The 21,099-nt window shown below is 41.3% G+C and overlaps 1 protein-coding gene and 1 long non-coding RNA gene across 2 annotated transcripts in view; both read right to left on the reverse strand.

Moving 5' to 3' along the window:
- The window catches only part of LOC148040105 (UBX domain-containing protein), a 72,702-nt gene that overhangs the window by 18,754 nt on the left and 32,849 nt on the right, over positions 1-21,099 (reverse strand). The window lies entirely within an intron of this gene.
- Positions 393-20,982, reverse strand: LOC148040106 (uncharacterized). Its single transcript, XR_015694308.1, has 3 exons — positions 12,682-20,982; positions 801-865; positions 393-671 (listed from the first exon to the last, which is right to left on the reverse strand). It is a non-coding gene; the product is annotated as an uncharacterized LOC148040106 (long non-coding RNA).

The raw sequence follows: 21,099 nt of genomic DNA on the forward strand, positions 1-21,099 counted from the left end.
CTCTCTCTCTCTCTCTCTCTCTAATTTTCATGGTGATAACTGATCGAGTTGGTTAAGTTCAAACTGTTATTATTCTCACATTCTTTCTTACACTTACACTTTAGGTTATGAACAGTGACAATGCAAGCTAAATACATTGCACTACTCAAAGATTGAGAGAGAGATATTTCCCAATGGTCAAAAAGTTTTAGACAATAGTATTTCTAGGCAAGCAGCTATCTTGCCCACAATTTGTGGACTTTGTGAGGGATTTTGAGTTATTTTTAGTCATAGAATGTGATTTCTAGGCTGTATGCACTCAAGACTAGTAAATAGGAAAAAAAAATTGTCAAGTCTAAAATGTGTTTTTCAAACACCTATTTTTGAAACGTCTATTTTTGAAACGTCTACAAATGTCTAAAATTGTTTTCAAACAAGCCTGAAAACAACTATGGTAGGAATGTCATTCACCTTCTCTTATTAATCTTGTCCACATTCGCCTGCTTTGGCTCAAGTGTGTAACTTGAATTCTCAATCAAGCACAAATTACAATGACCAAAAACCAATCTCTCAAGCTAGATAGTCTTCAACTTGTTTCTCTTTTTGGTGTGAAACAAAGCCCATGTACTCCAATTTCTCTCAATAGGACCACTATCACAATCTTGTGGGGGAATACGAATAGCAATCCTCTTCTACAAACTCCAATAAGATTAGAAATTAGAATCAGAATATAGGATCGAAGAAGTGTTACCTAAATTCAAGCCCTAAACAAAGAATAAGAAGAAATTCAGCATACTTATTTATGTTCATTGTTTACTTACCAAAGCCGAAGCACAATTTCTGTTCTCCCGCCAAGCTAGAGGCTAGAGATATCTCTCACGCAACACTGCAATGAAGCGTGCAAATGAAAGAGTATGATTAGGAAACTTGAGAACATCCCCAAGTCGCATAAAAATGGAAACATCTCCATCAACCCACTTATTAAAGTAATTTGGCAGTCCCTTTTCAAGCTCCTCACTTGTATATTGATCTTTGCTATGCCAAAGGGAATGTAATCAACGTGCAACAAGATGGATTGGTTTATGAAACCAATCCCATCTCTTGTTCCACACTACACAAATGTCCTACACCCTATAGCATATATGAAAGGTAACCCACATATTGATATAAATTATGAATCATGATAGATCATAGATATGATTTTTTTTAAAATTTAAAATAAATGGTCATTGATACACTTGCTTATCTCAAGCGAAGAATATGTTTCTATCCAACACCTCTCCAATCTTATCCATATACTCATATAAGAGGGCTAAAGTGATGCCCTCCATGTCAATGATCTTCAACACTATGTAATTGGGAGTCACAAATTTCACCAATGCAGTTGCATCATCCTAATAAGCCTCATTGATGACATTTTTTAACAAATGTCAAAGCCTTTGGCTAATACCTCTTAATCCCATGTAGCCCACTCCCTAGAGACAATTGTCTTCATGACCTCCTAACACACTCTAACAAGCCTCTCCACAACAACAAACATATAAGCAAAACGAGTGGTTAATAGCTTCAAAAGATCCAAATCATTGTTTGCCCTAAACACAGTGTGCGCTCTAGGCCTCTTTGTGACAAAATTTACTATGCTTTTGTCTCTCTTGAAGAAGTCATCTATCCATCCAATCTTTTCGAAATTCTCCATGAGTAGATCCAACCAATGTCATGCACATCGAGTTCACATGTGTTAGAGATTAGTCATCCCCTAGACTAGCATTTCCCAAGCTACTATTGGTGCAGTTAGGCATTAGGCATTAGGCATTTTTCTTGTCAATTTGGGCATTATTTTCAGCAATCGCCAGTATCCACGCAGGTTTAATTGGCAGCATGGTGGCACGCAGGCAGGCTGTATTTTAAACATTTATTGCAGCTGCTCAGTCAGCCATTTTTAGTGGCCTTTGGCTAGATTTGGCAAGTCCACCAAATCTGGCAGCAATCGGCTCCATTTGGCTGGCCAACCTGCAATATTTCTCCCCTATTTTGATGGCTATTTATAGCCCATTTCAGCCTGCCTCCATTCAGTTCACCATTCTAGGTCGGTGGGAGAGATCCGGCTCAAGGAGACACACCAACAGCCCTTTGTACATCTGCCCTCTTCATTTCAGCATTCAATGACTGCAGATTTTTGCATTCTTCTATCTCTTTTCTTTCTCCCTTTCTCTTGTGTTTATTGTCTTTCAGCCTTGTCCATACGCTTCCGCATTTGCTACACTCTAACATGGTATCAAAGTAGCGTAGAAGGGTTGATTGATCATGGGCAGACCTGATCAAGAGGATTTATTGAGAAGTTGCTATTTTTTGCAAGTTCTTGCTGTTTGTGAAGGAGGAAACACTGCATTTTCAGCCTTTTGTTGCAGATTTTGAGTTTTCATCACCTCCGCCAGGTGAAACTCTTTGAGGACGAGCAGAGGAAGCCCTACAAGGCACCGGCACTGTGCGTAGAGTCAAAAGGGGACCGCCCTTGTTTTTGTGCAAGTCATTCCATTTACAATGTCAATCGAAATTGATGCAAAGTTTCCAAATATTATGGACTGTAAGATCCCGATGTTGCCAACTTTTCCTTCAAATCAAAAGCTTGATGGGGAGAATTACCACATATGGCATGTAATGATGCTTGCCACCTTGGACTCTTATGATTTGGAGGAGTTCGCAACCAAGGCTATAGACCATTCTACATCTTGTGATGCCTCCAAGATTTCTTCAAATAAGAAAGCCATGTTGCTGAAGGTACAAGCACAATGGGACAAATGGAATGCACACATCCCTTATTTCCTCTTTCTCTCTTGCACTCCAACTATCATTGCTCACATCGAGCACTTGACCGTGGCTCGAGAAGTATGGTTGGAGCTTGATCAAATGTACAATCACATGACCATAATAAAAGCACGTGTTTTTGGAGGTTCAAATGAGGACTTTGAGTCCTACCAAATCTGCTTCTATGAGGAAGCATATCAATAAGCTTCAGCAATTGCAGATACACGTCTAGAACACACGGAAGGCAATTACTTCTAAGGACGTGGTGATAACTCTTCTTTCTCAATTACTGCCCCGATTCAGTGCATTTTACTCCACCTTAATTGCTTCAGGGCAAACAGAGACACTTTAGTGGGAAGAGTTGGTTCTTGTGGTTCTAGACCAAGAGGAGCAATTGAAAGGGCGGAATGCTTCCAAATTGGAGACATTGATAGGTTAGTCCTCTCGGAAGAAGGAAAATGACCAAAAGAAGGAGGACAATCCAAGAAGAACAAAGAAAAGGACTTCACTTGTTACATCAGTGGCAACTTAGGTCATTGGAAAAAGATTGCATTGACAAGGAGAAAAAGAACAAGGAGAAGAAGAAGTCTTCAAAGGATTCACGAGCAGTGGTTGCTTCCTCACATAGTCACCAAAAATGTTTCATCTTGTTTCACATTTTGAGGCTTGGAGGTTTCATTTTGTGTTTCGTTTCATTAGCTACCTTGAGATTTTGAGGTTTCAAAAAATATTACTCATAGCATTTATGACTCACAAATCAAAATGTATAGGTTACAACATACATATAATACATAATGCAAAGTGAAAGTAGAAACTGATGTTCATGAGTGGAAACTTTATGAGGAGGTATTTTCACTTGAGGTGAGAGAAGAGATGAGGTGGAAATGGAGGAGGACGAGGTGAAGTAGGAAGAGATGGAGGAGGAGGAGGAGACGCACAAGGAGGAGGAGGAGGCGATGGGGTGTGCAAGGAGGAGGACAAAGAAAAAACGTGGGTTGTAATAGAAAAACAGCCCACATGTTCTTTTAATAAAAGAAACTCTTTGAAGAGCTTTTTCACTTCGTGACCTTGTTTCATGAAACAAAACAAAGTATGAAAAGATGGAGGAGATGATTGGGCATGTAAGGATGGTGGAAAAAATGCTAATTGTAAAAGAAAAACAACCCCCATGTTTTTTTTAAATAAAGGAAAACCTTTTTTAAATTTTTTCTTTTTGCAAATTTTTTTTAGTCTCACGACCCTATTTCACAAAACAGAACGAAATGAAACGTTTTGTGTATTTTAAGGTTTCGCGTTTCGCCAACATGAAATGTGTTTTTTGGTTACTATGCTCCCTCATCAACTACCTTCCTCCACTTGGAGGTGACTAAGACATCAACCCCTAGGGCTTCTAATGTTGCACGTTGGCCCCATCCCCTCGTGAGTGGATTGTTGACAGTGGTGCCTCTCAACACACGGCTCCTTCTGCAACAATAGGTGTTGCCATTTGTGGCCTTCACATGGGAAAATTCTCATTGGCAATAGCTCTTTTGTTCCTATTCAAGGGAGGGATAACACGCAGCATATTCCAAATGGGTAGGGTGGTGCCTATAATCCATGGTGCTCTATGTGCCAAGCTTGGGTTACCATCTACTTTTGATACACATAATTTGTGCCCTCAGCCTTTTGGTTGAGTTTGAGGAGCATTCCTTTTGAGTTCTTGATCATGGATTGAGACAAGTGCTTACTTCCGATTACAAGGAGAATGGAGTCTACAAGCTAAGGTCTGCTTCTACCTCGACTTCTCTTCTTTTTACCTCTCAAACACAATCTAAGCCTTGGCATGCTCAGTTTGGCCACCTAAATTATGATTACCTTTGGAAGGCACCTAGGGGACAGCTTGTTCGAGGTATGCCGTACATTGTAGTGAACCAACAGCCATATGTTTCTTGCATTCGTGGAAAACAACATCATGATCCCATTCCCAACAAGGCTTCAAGGCGGTCTTCAACACCCATGGAGCTTGTTTCTACAGATCATTGTGGACTTATGAGGACAAATTCCCTTAGGGAAGCTTCTACTTCATGATGATTGTGGACAATTTTAGCAAGATGACATGGGCTCATTTTTTGCAGCTAAAGTTAGAGGCTTTATCCCACTTCGAGGATTAGTTACTCTTTGTGGAGAACCGATCTAGCTGGAAATTGAAGACATTATAATCGGATAAGGGAGGAGCATTTGTTTCTAATGAGCTTGCTAGGTTTTATGCAGATCGTGTCATCCACTGAGAGTTTGCAAACACAAATACACCTCAAGAAAATGGCATATTAGAGCAGAAGAACTGAAGTGTGATTGAGATGGCTCGTACCATGATAGAGCATAGACAAACACCTCAGTGTCTCTAGGCCGAAGCTATGGCTACTACAATCCACATCCTCAATCGATCCCCCACTTCGGTCGTCGTTGGTATGACACCTTATGAGACGTATTTTAGGTCTAAGACTAATGTTTCTTATTTCAAGGTTTTTGGGTATGTTGCCTATGGTCACATCCCTAAGACACAACGTGATAAATTAGAAGTGGCTTCCCGAAGACAAGTGTTTGCGGACTATACCTCACAGTCCTAAGGTTACGGATTGTATGATCTCGTTAAGCAGGATGTCTATATGAGTGGAGATGTTCGGTTCATGGAGATCCTAGCCTCAAAAGGGGTAAGCAACACCTTGTGCTTGAAGGTCCCTCGTGCCTATACCTTTGGAGCTTGCACCTTGTCGAGATACTTCATCTTCAAATGAGGATACTCCTCCACTGGCTTCCCGATTGAGCCACCGCTAGTGGATGTTCTGAAAACTTCAATAGATCAAGCACGACAAGGAGATATCCGACCTCCTCCTCATTGGGCTTGAGTCACAATCCGTGATTCAAGGATTGAGGGAGTCCCTAAGGAGCGGCAACCATAGGATGTGATCCAAGGCAATCTCAAAGGAACCAAGCAGATAGTACCAAGCTTGTTTATACTAACTATTCATTGAAAGAAAACTATGGAGCAGGAGTTGGATGCTATTGAGTGGAATGGCGCTTGAGATCTTGTGCCTCTGTTAGTTCACAGGAAGGTAATTGGTGTGAAATGGGTCTTCACGACCAAATATCATAGTGACAACACTCTAGATAAGCACAAAGTGTGGCTCATTGCAAAAAGCTCGCACAATGGCTAGGGGTGGATTTCCATGATATCTGATGGACAAGTGCACAGGTTAAAGAAGGCCCTTTACAGCCTCAAACACGCTCCACATGCAAGGGAAGTTAGGGTATCAACGTTCCTCTTTCGATCCCCAGTTGTATGTCCACACCTTAGCTGGAGGGGCAAATGCGTTGTTTGTGTTTTATGTGAATGATCTTATTTTGGCAAGTGACCGTGCCCCAAAGGTCAAGAAGACTAAGGCAACACTACACAAGTTGTTCGAGATGATAGATATAGGCCTTCTCCATTTCTTTTTAGGCCATAAGATTAATTAGAGTGCAAGGGGGATTTTTATCTCCCAAAAACAATATGTCCAAGAGCTTTTAGCTACGTTTGAGATGGACGGATGTAAGGCCATTTCTACTCCTATGGATTTGAACTGGAAGGCTATGACCCATGTAGATTCTCCGTCGGTGCATGCTACCTGCTACAGGCAATTGATAGGGTCATTGATTTGGCTTCTTAATACTCGGGTTGACTTGTGCTTTTTTGTAGGTTTGTTGATCAGGTTTATGAGTTAATTCAAGTTGGTACATTGGAAGGATGTTGTGAAGATTTTGCAGTTCTTGAGGGGGACCCCCAATCTTGCTATTCATTATCCAGTAGATACTACAAATTCACCTTTGGTTCTTACAGACTAGACAAATTCAGATTGGACCAGAGATGTTGACCAATGCAGGACAATGATAGAATATTACTTTACTTTGGATACATGTGTTATCTCGTGTAGTAGCAAGAAGCAACCCATTGTTGCCCTATCTTCCACATAGATGGAGTATAGAGCGGCATCTTCTGCCACCTGTAAGTCAATGTGGCTTCGAAGGTTGTGAGGAGAACTTGGCTATCCTCCGACAGATCCTACGACACTTTATTGCGACAATGAGAGTTGCACTGCTTCAGCACGAAACCTAAGCACATTGAGATTGAATACAATTTCATTCTAGAGAAGATCTTGGATGAGACTATTGATGTGGTTAATTGCAAGACACGGGATAATCTTGCAAATTTGTTTAGGAAGGTATTTCCTCAAGATTCTCCAACAGCGCTCCAGATTCATGGGCCTTATGTCACATCCAGGATCTAAGAGGGGATGTTAGAGATTAGTCATCCTTGGACTAGCATTTGTTAGGCTACTATTGATGAAATCGGTTCTCTCCGAGGTACTCTCGACGGGCATTAGGCATTTTTCCTGCTAGTTTGCGTATTATTTCCAACAATCCAATATGTGGGCAGATTTCGTAGGCAGCACAATGCCATACAAGTAGGTTATATTTCTAGCATTTATTGCAATTGCTCCATCGGCCATTTTTAGTGGCCTTTGGCCAAATTTGGCAAGTCAACCAAATCTAACAACAATCGGTCAAATTTGGTTGGCCAACCTACCATATTTCTCCCCTATTTTGATGGCTATCTATAGCCCATTTCATCCTACCCCTCTTCAGTTCATGATTACAGGTTGGTGGGAGAGATCCGACTCAAGAAGATACATCAATGACCCTTGTGCATCTACTCTCTTTATTTCAACATTCATTGATTGCAAATTTTTGTGTTTTCTATCTCTTTTCTCTCTCCCTTTCTCTCGTGTTCATGGTCTTTTAGTCTTGTCCATACGTTTCCACATTCATTGCACTCTGACAATATGATCTTAGAGAACTCTCTCTCCAAGAAAGCACCCATAACCACATAGCTATTGCCATTGTCAATGATAACCTACGCTACATTTTCTGCACCACTCTCCAAAATGGCATCCCTATGCTGCCTATAAATGGAATCGTTTGTGATTATTGTCCTTGCTACTGCTACCGATGCATCTATGGCATGCAAGATAGTGCCTTTGTGGGAGGACACCAAGATGTTATATACATTGCTCCTCACATTTGTCTGTCAATCACATAAAGATAGTGCAACCACTATTTTGCCAAGTAGTCTTCAAATGCTACATCTCCAACTCTACAACTTGTTTCTCTCTAACAAGCTCATGTGTACGCAAAGTCTCATATGTGAGGCCCTTCCACTCACATCCAATCCAATGATGGGCCTAATTGTTCCTTTCCACCTCTTTGTGGGTGCAACATGTAAAGGGATACGGGACTGTATGAACATTCTCATGTTCTCATGAGTAGGCTCTGCCTTTGTTTGCTTTAGAAGGGCTATTGTAATATTTTGCCCTAGTAGTATGTGCACCTCCTAATGAGTTGTTGCCACCTTGCACACCCCTAGGATGTGGCAGAGGTGTTCGTGAAGCAATTGGACCTCAACACATGCACTTCCACTTGCTTGAGTTGCCTCTACATCTACATCGATAGAAATGTTGGTACTAGTAGAAGAACCAACATCTATGCACACTCTACCCCTCCTTGGGACACTACAACCTGTGGTAGGATATGGAACCATAGGTCGTGCACTTTGTCGTGGAGTATCATCCTCATTTGCCACATTGACCACAAGGCATTGTGGCCTCCAATGCTCTAAACTAGCAAACACATCATTAGACACATTAGGGCAATTATCAATATCCTTATCACTAATACGAGCAAGATGATCCTTCACTTGTGTAACACTCCCCATGCATATGACATGGCAGTAGTTGCATATGTGGCTCCAAAATGTGTCCTTCACCATGGTTGTACCTTGCTGGAAATAGAGGAAACCAGCGAAAAAAGTAGGGAAAACCAACTCAAACTAGTGTGGACAACAAAGGACAAAGATAAGAAAGGGATTGCTTGTTGGAAATAGTGAAAAACAGCTGCAAATAGCATTGACAAGAAAGGAAAAGGATTGGGCAGCTGAAGGTTGAGAAATGTGGGGTTTCATGCTTATAGATAGCAATAGATGTGAAAGGGGGGAAAGCAAACAACAAGTAAGGAGAGTGATTAGCTAAGGAGGAGGATGGAGAGCAGAGGAAAACATGCAAAATCAGCATGCAATGAGGCAGGCCGCGGAATGAGCCAATTTGTCAATAAACCAAGATAAAATCCTACCTACTGGAAACACACGTCCTGAAACACATTTTGGGACCGAAATATTTATGTATTGTGCAGCCCAAAACGGCATTTTGGGCAACTATGATTCAAGAGCACTCCTTACTTACCCAAGATCCCAAGCAACTACTACATGAGACAAGTATTCTCATCCACCCCTTTACCTCTTCGATTTCTTTTACCCATGATTTTCTAATATCAAAGTTGGTTCATAAGACTCGCTCTTGGAACACTAAAAGGAAGCTATCTATTGCATGCTATCTTAATAAACCCTTGGGCAATCTCCTGAAAGCCTTGGTCCAATACCTTGGCCTCTTTGAGATGGAAGGTTTTGGGTAAAAGGGGCTGAACTAGACCATCTCTCCACTCGGGCATCTTTTTGAGCCTAAGAGGGGGTGTTACGCCAATTAATTAAAGGACAATATTAACACAAAATTATTGTGCATTTAGTCCTAATTAGCTCCACAAGAACATCACCAAGAAGGGGTATTCATTAAAAGAAATGTTATTTTAATGGTAGACCATAGAACAAATGCCCAAAAATCCCTCATATAAGAACATGTTGTAGTCATCCATCCTCATTCCAAATCATCCTATATCCACACAATGCCATCATCATTTCACCTCTCCTCACTCTCAAGTTGATTGCAACTGGACTCTTCCCTAAGGGACTTGGGTTGAATAAAAATATAGTCCTTTAGAGAGAGTTGCCTATCTTCAACCCTCGATTCGTCTCCATTTTTTTTGAGAGCTCACAGCTGCAATTTTCTAAATAATTGTCATGTTCAACCTGAAGTATTCAAACTTTCCACTTTCTCAAATTGTTCAACCTCGAAAATAAGCAAATATTATACTAAGTTCAAGCTGTTTACACCTCTCTAGTTTGCCGCCATGTCCTTGGAGCTCTTGCCACACCATCTAAAGGTTCAGCCCTTATTTCCATTGTTGCCACCTATTATCATTGTTGCCACGAACCTATAGATAGCTCCATCTAGCTTCTAAGACTGACACCCTTGCTGCCAGCTGTCCCCTGATGTTAACTTCTTCCTAGAGGATCATCTAAATTCTCAGTCTACTTCACCACGTGTTGCTATTGTCACCGTCTTTGGTGGTTGTGTCTTCAATTCCAAGCTACTGCCCAGCATCTTCCTCAACATTTGCAGCAGTCGCCTACACTCAAAGCCTCTCCAAGTGGCTGAAGATTGGATGCCAACAGCTGCACACTCCATCAAATACTGTCTCCAAGCTGTATATTGTTATGCTTGGACATTCAAACCCCAAAGACTATTGTGTGTTCCAACATCCAGTCTGACACCCTATTGTCTTCAGCTTCTACATCAGGTTTCCACTCCAACATCAGTGGCACTCGTGATCCATTCTCAGACAGAGACACTATCTGACAATATCCCTTAGTACTCTCTCACATGAGATAATGATTGTTCAACAGTCTCCACTCCTTGAGCATTCTTTGCTTTCATTAATCATTCATTAGTATTCATTCATTCATTAGCATAGTTGTCAAGTACAAAAGGTATGATACGATAAAATACGGTACTAAATAGTACCTTATGATTTTATAAGGTACGGTACGATATTAGTACGAAAAAATGTTTAATATTTTTTAAAAAACCATAAATCATTAAATGATAGAATACATGTTTAAAGTGAAAATAGCCATTTCATTACAAAATAAGATGAATACATGAGGGTGACCATCACGATTGCATGGGCTGCACAAGACATGCGATACAACTACAGCCTAGACTCTAGTGTGTTATAGTGGCATCATGCATGTGGATACAATGATAGCAGACACAAAAAAGAGAGAGACCTATGAATCTATGATGAGGCGTCACTATCTTTATCATCATCATCATCATCAGAACCATCTGAGTACTCATCAAGAGAGTCTGAAGATGACTCCTCGACATCGGATGATAAGACACACTCATACTCATCCTCACTGATGAGGTCACCATCATCATTAAATGATGGCTCCCTAGGTGGCAACTGTGTAGGCAAGGGGGAGATGTCATCATGAGGCACAAGATGTGAGCTACTAAAGCCCCGCCTTACATATGTCTGCAAGCCACTCGAACCACCCCTCCTTGATGTTGGAGGACATCGAATGACCATGCCCCTGCTACCACCTACTCGAACTCCTCGCCCATGAGCACACTGATTGCAAGTGTCACGAGTATCTGCTGCTATAAGCTCTCTATAAAGCTCTACAAAAATCATCTCCTCCTCCTCGTCCACCTCCTAATATACAAACATTCACCTACACAATGCACATAAAGTCTAAATTGTAAAGTATAAACTTCAAAGTTCAAAGTTTAAAACAACACATTTTAAATTTTATGATCAAGTGTTTAAACTTTACCTAATTCGGACTACCCATGCTCATCATAGCCCTCATCATACGTAAGTTGGTGCGGCAATAGACTAGCCGCTCTAACTATCGTGTGCTAAGCCGATTGCGAATCTTTGTGTAAATGAGAGAATAGACAATCCAGTTTCTCTCACATACACCCGAAGAGCAATCCTGGGCAAGGACCCTCATGGCTAAGGGTTGAAGGGTCTCTAGTGCATATCCAAAGTTTTGCCACCAAAATAAAGGCTTCACAAGTGACTCTCTCCTACAACAAGTGGAAGAAGAAAAAGCCACATATCCTCTCTGATCTGCATAACATCCTAGCTCCTCCAACACTGCATTGCAATCTTCCATAGGCACCACCGGAGTCAAATAATATCCATGACCACCATGGGCGCTTGTAGGTCTGGTGTACCAATGCAACAAAACCATGGATGGGTTTATGCATCCATGCCCATCTCCTCTCTTCCATCTCTAAAACATCTGACGCAAGGTCTCTGTGATCACTGTACAAGCACGTGCCTCCACCAATGCCGCTCCAAAGAAGTGAACAAGAAGATCCATAGTGGACCCCTCGCAATCACTCATACATAACACTCTATAAAAGGAAGTCACGACAATGACAATGGCACACACTTTTTGCAAAAACTACTCATTAAGGCATAAGCATTGCATGGCTTTGGCCTCCTCTGTCTCATGCTTATTCCACTCATTCCATAGAGTGGATACCACTGTTTAGTGCAAGGCAAACCGCACCTCATAAAGGCACTCCAGCAATAACCACATATAAGCAAAGCGAGTTGATGAAGGCTTTTTCAACTCCGTTGTGCTATGCTCACGATACATCGCAAGCACCCTTACCTTTACCGTGAAAAATATGACAACTAATGTAGCTTTGTAAACCACCCTCTTCACCCACTTGAGCTTCCCAATGTCCTCCACGATCAAGTCAAAACAATGACTTGCACATGGAATCCACACAATCGTGGGAAACTCAGCCTCAAGTAAACAGCCCATGCGCGGACAATTCGATGCATTATCGATAACAACTTGCACCACACTCAAGGGGCCCACCTACAACCACAATTTACAAATTACAAGTATACTAACAATACTTGGAGATTAGAGAGAGTTGAGCCTTTCAAGTTTCAACTTTCAAGATTCAAGAATAAAAAGAGATGGGGTTAGGGCTCCAGGGAAAAGAGAGAATCGAGATAGATAGTACAAAGAAATTAGAATAGGAAGATAGATAGTTATACATAAATAAATTATAATAATGAAAAAAATTGAAACATTTTTAAAAGGCAATGACAAATATATACCTCAATGACAGTTTGCCGAATGTGATGGTAGATGAATGCGCCCATCGTCTTCCTCCCCCTCTTGCCAATATCTACAACCTGCAAAAAGTGAGTGCCTAATGGACACGAGATCAGTATGTTGATGATGCCGCGCTTCTTACGATCACTCTATCTATCGGTGAGAATGGAGCATGCGGCCCGAATAGGATCAAGGGCTCGATCAATCCTCTCTTTCTCTTCGTCAATCTTTTTCGTCTTCATGTCGTTGTATGTGAAGTATATGACACCAATCCATCCCTCACATGGACCCACATTGGCAATGGCTTTTACCATTTTCTTCCATTACTCTTGCTTTAGGACATTGAATGTAAGATTGCACTCAAACACCGTGCATGCAATTTCAATGTCTGCAAGGTGTTCTAAGAAAGGCAATTGATCCACGCATATGACCGCGAGCTTTAGAGAGAGAGGATTGTCTCTCCGGCAGTGCATAAGCCTCCGCTCTTTGTCTTTTACTGAAGACAAATGCGAATATGGATCCCCCACCACCAATGGTAGAGACCTCTCCCACATCGGTATTGAAGATACGTCCACATTCAATGCTTCCTCGTTAGTAGGCATAGAAGTTAGTGCTTATAAGCCACTTCCTCCTCTTGTGGATCCCCCTCTCATCTTGGAGATAATCTCCTCCGTGATGTTTTGACGGATCTCATTGCATGGAGCAACTTGCCCCACTACATTGGAAAGATGTTGGAGAAGCCAAGTTGCACCACCTGTATAGCGCTTCTTGCAATACTTGCATGTCCAATGGTGGGAGTTGGACTTCTTTGTATCGCTCTCCACATGCATCACGTGCAAATTGAAGGCCTTATGCTTCTCACGAGTCATAGTGCCAATGACGGATGAAGAGGCCCGGGGAAAAGTGAGAGAGAGAGAGAGAGAGAGAGAGAGAGAGAGAGAGAGAGAGAGAGAGAGAGTGTGTGTGTGTGTGTGTGTGTGTGTGTGTGAGATGCTAGTCTTGACTCTTGAAACTTGAATGTTGAAAGAGAGGGAGATGCCCAAGGGTTCAGGTAAAGTTCAAAGAGCAAGAGTAAGAGAGAGGGAATAGGAGATGAAAATGGCGAATGCTTTGATAGGTTGCGGGATAGAGGGGATGGGAGATGAGATTTGAGAATGGCAAATGCTTTGATACAGTGCTAAAAAAGGGGATGGGAGATGAGAATGACAAATCACAAGTCAATTCAAGATCCAAGAGAGACTGGTAAATGCTTGCTGAATTGGTGTAAAAGCATGGAGGAGAGGAGCACCTTTTTTAGATGAGAGAAGGGTCAAATAGTCAAAGAGGGGTCAATAGTCAAAGAGAGCTGCCAGCTGGATGGAATCCAAGGAGGCTCGAGGGGGTGCATAGCTGCAAAAGAGGGTGAGATGAGGTATCCAAGGCTTCCCACCACCCCAAAAAGTCCCATGCAAGCAGAACACGCTAGATTAAACCACAGCAAAATGTATAGACGCGGTGGCAAAAGTGGCCTTGTTTGATCGTACGAATCCGTACGGTATGGTACGGTACAATCGGTACCGTACGATATATGGAGATGACTATGTTCATTAGTTTCTTCTTCTCTTTCTTTTGCACTCTTGTCTGAGTTCAATGTGTTTTAGTTGTGTTCGTAAACTCTCAATGCCTTTCTCTACGAATCCTAGTGTATCTTCACATTGCGACCTCTGGACAATGCTTCGGGTATGAAAGTTATGTGCCATAGAAACTAGCCAAGCAATAGAAGATTGATTGAGAGTGATTTGAGTGCTCAAATGCAAGTGAAAAACATGTCAATAATCATTCAAGAACAGCAAATAGTGCGAGGGAATGCTTTTGAATGCAAGAAGATGAACCACAATGCAACACAATATTGTTACAAGGACTATTTGTAATGCTTAGCTTTGGCATTATGAAGTTGTGCATATGGGAGGTGCACAAGTGAAGTGCAAGTCAATTTAATCCTCATGGTGATCGCCTAAATGCCCAAGGTAGTGGGTGACATTGGCAAAAGTTGTGTAAAGACATGTTGGACAAGTACTTATGGGTGTCTGGTGCCAGTTTAGATCTAGGCCACTAATTAGGTCATTAAAATGTCAAGTGGTGACATTGGGACTAGGCATTAATAAGTTGATTAATGTTGGTCCTGAGCCAATTAATATTGGAACAACTAAATGCTAAATGGGGGTTAGCACAAGGTTAGGACATTAAATGTGAATTGCCAAGAGCAAGTTCTTGGGCAGGGATAAAGGAATGATTAATTATTTTTCAGTAATTAAGTTCTGAAAATTAATTAATTAATACTGAAAATTACAATTAGAAGACTACCAAGTGGCAAACTTTCCCACACAAGCTGGTAGAAACATTGTTGGAGCTGGCTGAGGGCCATTCCAGCCATTCTATGAACTATGGAGGAGGAGAGAGTGCTGCTAAAGCCATTGCCAGCAGACTTTGGTCAATTCTAGCTAGCACATGAGGCTCCAGCATGTAGCAACAGCACCAAGAGGAGCCAAGGCAGCTCGTGACTGCAAACAGCAGGTGACCTGATCAGAAAGCCCCTAAACAGCATGTTTACTCCTAAATCCCAAGATCATGGTGAAATGTCTCACCTAGATGGCTTGCCTTCCAAAGCTACAAGCTACCCTCACCCATCTCTTCTGCTCTCTCTTATCCACATGCAAAGAATAGAAAGCAAGCTCAAAATGCTTCTTTCAAGTGAGCACGTCAAGTCTTACCTTCCTTCATTGTAGTCTAGATGAAGCTCCTCAATGGCTCCTCGATTCTCCATGCACTCCTCTTGCTCTCCTTGCCACCACCACCAATGAAAGGGAGAAGAGGTGGAAGGGAATAGAGGAAAATATAAGGGAAGCCTCTCTTTGTGTACACAGACACACTCTCTCAAACCTCTCTCACACAAGCTATGGAGCTGGAAGGAGGAGAACATAGATGCAAGAGGTTGCAAGTCTGCAAAAATGAGACTACCCTCTCTTTTCATTTTCACACATATAGGGTTGTATTTTGAGTGGACGCCTTTTATCCTCTTGTCTACTTCCAATGACAAGGCTTTCACAGCTTCCCCATGGTTTTTGGAATTACATGCATAAGACTTTCCTATCCGGTCTACAGTATATTTTTTAGTCCACACAAAGTTGTGGGACATCAATTTCCACGCCTCAAGATTTTACGCTTTGCACAAGGTTGAGCCTGATGCTCCACTTTTTCAATAATAATCTCCATGTGATGCAGGTTTTACAAAAGTAAATATAAAGTGCGGTGGCACAGTTTTCGAAATTAAGATTTGAATTAAAATATGATTCAAAGAGATGAGAGGGCCTTAAACATCTTGAAATTTATTCTACTATTTCTAGCATTCCAAGCTTCAGTTGCTATTTTTGGCAGATACTGTTTTCTGCAGCTGATGTTTTTGGCAATTACTATATTTAGCAACTCTATTCTGGCAGTTACTGAGATCGGTTAATGTTGCTGCTTGCAACTTGCTCTTGATTATCCATGCTACTTTCTTTCGCAAAACAAAGCCTTTGTGCCACCAAACACAGTGTGTTAACTTGCCCCAATGTGTGAGAGAGAGAAAGAAAGAGAGAAACATATGTTAACCTCTTCTAAGGCCAAAATCAGCCTATGAGACAAAACCATGTCCAATGCTGATATACTAAAAGACAGTCAGTGCTAAAGTGATATACTGTGACACTATGAAAAGAAGCTAAGGTGATGTACAAGACAAAAAAGTGCCCATGTAGGGATACAATAGGAGGATCAAGCAATACATGTCTAGCTGCATGGCTGAATGAGATACAAATATCTACTTCCACCCAGTTAGGATCGGTGGGTAACATCATACAACCCTGAGGACATAGTACAAGGGTAAAAACTGGATTGATCCCTCATCTCTATCATGTGTTGCTCATGTCGCACGTGGATCTCCCTCATCTCTCTCGGGTGTAGAATTGGTGTCTGGTACCCTCGTATCCATGGTCAGTGTGCTACTCTGATTTCTTCAGCTCTTTGTACTATCACCCCTCTCTATGTGGCTGCTGCGTGTGGAGTCTGTGTCTAGAAAAAGTCAATAAGTTGTGACTGACGTCCCTGTCTCTGTATGATGCCTGCCTGTAATAGTGATGTGCGGAACCTCTAAATCTTGACTAAGAACAAGCCCAAATGGCACTGGTTTGGGGACTCCATGATTAGTCTAAAGGAGGTGTCTCCTCCAAATAGCGTGGGGTATCTAGCTCAAACTGTGCCGTAGGCTCTGCATCCACAAATATAGTGTGCCTCACTCTCCACCTCCTCTTAGCTAGTCTGCAAGTCCGCTCAGCTTTGGGGATGTGGGTTGCTCTCCCATTCTCAATCTCTAGTTGATGAGAGGATATCAACAGCTGGCTGATAGCTACTTGCATCTCATGTGGCATGTAGACATCCAAGTATCCAAGTCTCACAATGAAAGCATCCATTGTAGTCCTCATAAAGTGGTCCCTATACCCTATGAGCCACTCCTCGCAACCTATGCCTACCATGAAGTCTCACGCCCTGTGTGAGCTAGCTATCGAGAGACCTCAAAGGCTCTATTGGGTACTCTATCTAGAAGCATGTCAAGTACTTTGTCTATGAAGCTGATGGTCTGAAAAAGGGCCTCCATCATCATGGGAGGTGCAACAAACTCGGCTCTAATGATCTCATGTGGTACTAATGGTTTGTTGTAAATATTTGGCGTACTTGGAATGCCTTTATTTTTTATTTTGCCTCAGGCATCCAAGGTCATGTGGCCCGTGTTCGTGGTTTAGTGTTATGGCAGATCTCTATGGTTTCAGCTAATTTGGTTCTTCCTGACATTGCTGCTCCCTGACTGGATATTGTTCGCTCCTCTCTAGCTGCCCTTTCTGTGTGATATTTGTGTGTTAGGGTCTTGGTAGCCTTTCGCCTTGATTTGTGTCTGCTTTTAGCTGGCATGATGGTCTGATGTAAATATTACTACGTAATTCAATTATCTTCATGAAAGACAGAGAGAGAGAGAGAGAGAGAGAGCTCTTGCGAGTACACACAAATTGAAAGATAGATTGATAGTGAAGTTACAGTACAAGTGATAGGGCTTAAATATATAAGGCTAAGTTTGGTAGCTAATGTTCACACATGAGAATAAATAAATCTAACAAACCCCCCTACTTGTGACATGAACCATATGAGAAAGGAAAAGGGAAGGTCTTACCTCGAAGAGGCATTGTCTAATCCGTACAACAATTCTAGAAAAGGAGATACATATGTGAGAGAGGTGCAATATAAAGATAACATGGTCTATTGAGAAGCTTGGGGACCTGAAGTAAGACATGGCTCACACGTGCGCGTTCATGGCTTAGAGGCTTATCAAAAGCCAACATGGCTTAAAGACATTGGGTACATGACCAATGGTCAAATACGTGGGTATAGCTTTTGGACTCAATTGAGAGGTCATGTGGGAAGTGGTTACAATCCCGCTTGAAGTATATCTCCTTTGTGAATCGGAAGGAAATAAAATTAAAATAAATACAACTCATTTTGGATTAAAATCTAGGTAGAGGACCCCACACACTTATTTAATAAGTGATAGAAAGGTTTTAGCATATGCGTGAGCATAGCTAGTGTCTATTTCCAATCGCACAGACGCCCACACACATACACATGTGTGTGTATATATATATAAAATTTAATATTTTTTTAAATAATTTAATGGGGATAAAAATCCACCCTTGATGTTGATGTCAAGGGCATTGCGTCCAATGTCAATTGCTTGCGATGGTGTTGCCAAGTATTGGATGCTTCGCGAGTCATTTTACGCTTGATGTTGAAGGCGATAGCCACGAGTGATCTTTTGGGTTTCAGTGAAGAGTTAGAAAAGTCCCAATCTACATGCGAATGTCTCCCAAGAATCAAATGTTTTGAACTTTAATTAGTTAAACTTTAATTTTGGGCTTATCTGGTTGATGATGGGTTGTGCTTGTGACAATGACAAATTTGACTGCTGGCTGTAGATTGACATGGGTAGGTTGATGTGATATGGTGCCATAGTAATAAAAAAATGTGTTCCATCTTGGTGAAAGATGAAACTTCGAAATATGCAAAACGTTTCGTTTTATTTCGCGAAACAAGGTCGTGAAACGAAAGAACTTTTGCAAAATGAAATTTTAAAAAAGAGGTTTTCCTTTTTTAAAAAGAACATGGGGGTTGTTTTTCTTTCACAATTGCATTTTTTCCACCCTCCTTGCATGCCCAATCACCTCCTCCATCTTTTCACATGTTGCTTCATTTCGTGAAACAAGATTGCGAAACTAAAAAGTTTTTGAAAGAGTTGCTTTTATTAAAAGAACATGCGGGCTGTTTTTCTATTTCAACACACTTTTTTTCTCTGTCCCCCTCCTTACACATGCTGTCATGTCCTCTTCATCTTTGTGTGTCTCTTCCTCCTTTATTTCTTCCTACTCCACCTCATTGTCCTCCATCTTCACCTCATCTCTTTCTCCTCTTCATCTTGCACCTCTTCCACACACTCCTCCACCTTCCCCTCTAGCTCGGACCTCTCACCTTAAGCGAAAATTCTTCCTCACAAGGTTTTCACTCATAACATCAATTTCTATTCTCACTTTACATTATGTATTATATGTATATTATAGCCTATACATTTTGATTTGTGATCCATGAATACAAATTTCTAAACGAGTAGGTGAAATTGATGTTTTGGTTTTATGCTTTTGACTTTTGATTCTAGAATCTAGGTGGAATTAACATTTTTACTTTATGTATATGCTTTATTCCACTAATACGACTATATATGGATCTATTTTTCTTATTATAGTATTCCTAATGTAAAATAAATTTAATTATTATAAATAATATTTTTCGAAACCTTGAATCCTCAAGGTAGCCAATGAAATGAAATACGAAACGAAACCTCGAAACACAAAACATGACGAAATGTTTTTGGTGATTGTGGCGTTGGACGGGAGATGCACAACTGATGACCCAGGTCAACATGGCAGTAGTACGTTTATTGCAGATGCATCATTAGGGCGATTGAGAGGGACATCGTCAATGTAAATGTCAGTTGGGATAGACTAGCATATAGGGACCAAGTCATGGGTTACGTGGGCAAACAAGAAGGTCAGGGTAGATTGGCACACAAGTACCAGGGTGCAGGGCACACGGGTAGACAGGAAGGACAACACTTCTTTTTCTTCTTTTGTTGCTGCTCTTCTTCTTTAGTAGTGATTGTTTGAGGGCAAAAGTTTGCTGCTCTTCTTCTTTAGTAGTGATTGTTTGAGGGCAAAAGTGCTAGTAGTCAAGCAATTGTGCAAGTAGGTCACTATTGGTCAAGGACTACAAACTGGTGGTAGAAGACAGGGTTGCAGACAATCCATGATGGTATCATTCCTAGACAGCCCCATCTTTATTCTTTTTGGTGGCAGAAAGTAGCAAAGGAAATGTATAGCTACTAAGGTAAAATCCATGTATATTGTATGTGCAATTGGTAAAGGTCCTATAGCATGAGCAAATTCCTCTCGATGTAGGAGAGGTGTATGAAGGGGGAATCAAGGTCATATTGAAAAAGAAAAGCAACGGGGGGAGAGAGGTTAGATTATATCTCTAAAGAGGCTAGAGTGGCCTATATAGCATCACTTATACAAAAGAAAGGAAAAGTACCCAAGGGAAAAAGTGAAAGGGCGAAATTGATTAAAACCATGATAAAGTATTCTTGGCTTATAATCATGATAGCCAATAATGAAGTACATGTACATATCTCATGAGAAAATACAATAATGCTAGGAAAAAACAAGACTCATGGAACGGAACTAACTCAAGAAGGGAGTTGTATGTCATCTGGGGATGTTCCCCATGGATTGCTAAAGCATGGCAAATATGTCCTCTTCATTGATGTCACTAGTAGGGCATCCTTGGAAGTGCATGATGATGACCTAGACCCATCCATGGTAGCGGCCCCTGTCCTGCCTCCTAGGGTGTGAGTGGCAAGGCCTGCTGATCTATGCAGTTTGTCCAAGATCACCTTGGGATGGATGCATCCCCAGATCTCAAGGAGGAGGAACTGGAAACGATGGCACCAGATTATGTTGTTTAACCCCTAACCACAAACTTGCTAGTCCAAGTTTCCAACTAGGTTACTTACTAAACTATAACCCTAATCAGTAGTTAGTACAGTTTAGCATATATATATAATCTAATAAACTCAATTTTCATGTACAAATTTGCAGAGTGCCTATGAATGATGCAACTACATAATCTAAGAGAGATGCCAAACAATAGGAACTCCAAGTTAAAATATACTCTAAGTTGAAATGTTGCACCCATTCCAATAACCTTCAACACTTTCCATAGCAAGATTCTTTTGAATGCCTTCAGTTCCT

The sequence above is a fragment of the Lygodium microphyllum genome, chromosome 2 (genome assembly GCF_053477565.2).
Source record: "Lygodium microphyllum isolate KBCC chromosome 2, Lygodium_microphyllum_v1.1.10, whole genome shotgun sequence".
Taxonomy (NCBI): domain Eukaryota; kingdom Viridiplantae; phylum Streptophyta; class Polypodiopsida; order Schizaeales; family Lygodiaceae; genus Lygodium; species Lygodium microphyllum.